Source organism: Lepisosteus platostomus, chromosome 15 (genome assembly GCF_059453375.1).
Source record: "Lepisosteus platostomus isolate fLepPlt1 chromosome 15, fLepPlt1.hap1, whole genome shotgun sequence".
Lineage (NCBI taxonomy): Eukaryota > Metazoa > Chordata > Actinopteri > Semionotiformes > Lepisosteidae > Lepisosteus > Lepisosteus platostomus.
Genome location: NC_142625.1, coordinates 1,055,100 through 1,058,541, shown reverse-complemented (window position 1 = coordinate 1,058,541; position 3,442 = coordinate 1,055,100). Strand labels below are relative to the sequence as shown.

General features: G+C 52.6%; 1 non-coding gene across 1 annotated transcript; it reads right to left on the bottom strand.

The window, feature by feature from the left end:
* Nucleotides 1–1,922: 1,922 nt before the first annotated feature.
* Nucleotides 1,923–2,110, bottom strand: LOC148647508 (U2 spliceosomal RNA). The gene has a single exon (XR_015926964.1). It is a non-coding gene; the product is annotated as a U2 spliceosomal RNA (small nuclear RNA).
* Between the last annotated feature and the right edge of the window lie 1,332 nt (nt 2,111–3,442).

Here is a 3,442-nt window from a genome sequence, read left to right as displayed (position 1 = left end):
GTTGCCGTCTGCCTGTGGTCCGTTACCTCCTGCCCTTGATCCACACCCTCAGGTTCCATCACCTCCTCGCCAGCGTCAGGGACCAGCGACGCCGGTGCCGGGCCCTCTGCTGCATCTTCTGCCTGGTGAACTGAGGTAACACTTGCTGCCGATGTGCCACCCGCCACGGCTGCGAAACTCCTACCTTTCTTTGGGCACGCCCTGTAAATGTGCCCAGAGACCCCGCACAAATTACATTTCGGCTCAGCCCTGCACATGAAGGTGCTGTGCCCCACAGTATCACACCTTCGACAGACCTCCACATCACAGTCAGCAGCATAATGGCCCTTCTGCCTGCATCGTCTACACGCCAAGGGTTGATCAGGGTAGTACAGATAACCTGTATAAGTTCCAATTGAGAAGTTAGCAGGAGGGTGCAAGAGCCCATCTTCAGCACTAGGGTCCGCTCTGAAACGCACCAGAAATTTCCTTTTCCCGTTCCAGACTCTCTTCCTATCCATCTCCTTGATACCCGTGCCCTGAACGTCAACAAATCTTTTAAGAAAATTAACAATGTCTGCGTCTGGGGTAAAAGGGTTGTTCATATGGACCCATATGGGTCTCGCCTCCCGTGCAAACAAAGGTTCAAGGAAAAAATGAACAAAAGGTTCCTCCAGTCTGCGAGCAGTCAAAACAGACCAAACTTTCGTGCACTGTTCAGCAGAGTAAAGTGACAAATCAAAAATCTTTTTACCTGGAAAGTCCTGGAGGCAATAGATCTCTTCAGGCTGTAAGGACAAATGCTTGAAAAGGACTTCATCCTCGAAAGCATCCCTCTTGGCAAAATCCTTGTCAGAAGCCTCCACTCGCAGCACAAAACGCACAGTATGCCTTGGTCTTGCATTCTTGCTTGAAGTCCTCTCCATCTTGTGTAGAGTGGCCGGAATCCTATCCGCCACAAAGAAAAAATCGCCGTCGCCTGGAAAAAGCCGCGCCGTCCACCCCTTCCCGCCTTTGACTCAGAGCCCAAGCCGCGGTCAGGCCACGCACTCAGGATCTTCGCCAAAAGGCCGAGAAGCGATGCCCACAAAGGCGCGGACCGACGCGCGGGCGTTCCGCTGGCGCACAGTGGCGCAGGCCGACTCCTCTGGAGCCCGGGACCCGCGCAGCTGCCGGCCTCCCTGCAGCCAGAGGCCTGCCGCGGGACTCTGCTCCCCCTCTCTCTTGCCTGCCCGCCTGCCTTCCTGCCAGTCCCGGGCGGGGGCCCTGCTCTTTGATCTTCTGTCAACGGCCCGACAACGACCGCAGCCGCAGGGGGCGCCAGCCGCCCGGCCTCCTTAGCTTAGGCCCCTCCCACCGGCAGCAGCTGCGCCCAACCGGCTGCAAGCCAAAGCCGAGCGCCAGCACCTGCGGGCAGAGGCAAGGGGCAGCTCTCTCTCGGGAGGGAGGGAGGGACGGGGACGCGCGCGCACACACACACGCCTGCCTGCCGAAAAAAAAGAAAGAAAAGGTGGATATACTAAGTTTTTGGGAGGGAAAACGCCCAGCTGTCGAAAGGGGCCCGCCTGCAGGGACGGGGACGGACACACACGCAAGCAAGCAAGCAAGCAAGCAAGCAAGCAAGCAAGCAAGCAAGCAAGCAAGCAAGCAAGCAAGCAAGCCACGCCTGCCTCCCTGGGAAAAGGCTGAAAAACCTAAGTTTTTTGGAGGGAAAACGCACGGGAGCCGAAAAGGGGGCCGGCCTGCTTGCCCAGAGAGTCGAGACGCGGGAAAGCGCACAGAGGGAGCACGGGAACCGAGAGGGCGAGAGAGAGAGACAGAACACAGAGACACACAGATGGGGGACGAGGGACGAGACCCGAGAAGAAGGAGCTCCAGTCCACTTCGCTCGCTCGCTCGCTCGCTCGCTAGCTACCTACGTCTGTCTTTTCACCGCTGAGAGAAGGTGGTGCACCGCTCCCGGAGGCGCTGCAATACCGGGCCGATGCGTGGAGAGGACGGAGCAAGCTCCTGATCCAGCTCCCTGTTCCAAAAATCCGTTTAATATGTGGTCCCCCGATGGGGGACGTATCAGATATTAAACTGATAAGAACAGATTTTTTTTTTTTTTTTTTATTAAAACAAATCATAACAAGTCATACACTGAATCACAATCGACAACAAAAAACCATCAGTTAGACAACCTAGGGTAACAGACTAACAAAATCAAATCATCACATTATACAAAGAAACTTTTCCAGATTTAACAGAAAAAATTACATAGCAAACACAAAGTCTTGACACATTCATACTTAGGTACAGTTGTTCATCACTTCCCACCCCCGTCACTCTGCTATCCGATATACATCTCATTTCCATAGCTCCACCCCTTATGCAAACTACCCATTTAAGCCCCACATTTACTCTTTCTTATTTCTACTTTAAACCCCTAACACAAACAAATCTTTCCATCTTTCTTTTGCCGCAGAAAATCCCCACTTCCTTATGTCCCACTTCACCCGGTTCCCAATGTCATGTCTCACTCTCCATACCACAGCTCCCACTGACCCTTGCACCCCATGTTTCACTAAATTACTTCTGTCTTGCCACACATACAATTTCACCAAACTAATCAACAACCACACCAAAAACTTCTCATTCCACTTCTTTACCCCAGCCAAACCTTTTATCACCATCTCGTAGCTTAGCCGTTCCTGTGAAAAAAAAGATGGCACCCACCCTGTGCACTCCCTCCACACCTGCTGTGTAAAGTCACATTCCCAAAAAACATGTTTAACTGTTTCCTCCCTGGTACACATCAAACGGGGACATTCTTTCTGTCTGGATAACCCATGTTTATTCAGAACCTCCCTCACCGCCAGCCTACCCCATACACACAACCAGTTCAGATCACACATCCTGTTGTCCAAGGGCTTGGGTTGTATGCGTGTCCAGGTTCCGCGGGACACTCCCACCACTGCTGCACTGTTGTCCTCTCTCAGCTCCTTGTACATTGCCCGGTGGCTAAGGGAAGTTAACCCTGCCTTTACCGCCTGATGATTCCTCAGCCAATGCACCGCGTGCCGATAGTGCCACGGTAGTCGCTCTGCTTTTGGCGTAGTATTTGTCCACTGTACCAGGTGTTTCATTACAGGGGCGAACCACAGATGAACAAAAAACTTGCAGAAATGCGCCGGATTGCCATGCAGGACTTCACAAAGGCTGGAGACAAAAGCACAGTCAATCTTCAAAGGTAAGTCTGGGACCCCCCTCCCTCCTTCCTCCACTGACCTGTACATATCTGTGCGCCTGATGTATTCATATTTTTGCCCCCACATGAAAGCAAAAACCGTGCGTACTAGTTCCTTCCGCAACCTGGCCGGCATAGGATAAACCACTGCCAGGTGGAAAAGCAGCGGCATTACCTCAACTTTCAAAACCAATACCTTCCCAAGAAAAGACAGAGACCTATGCTGCCACAATC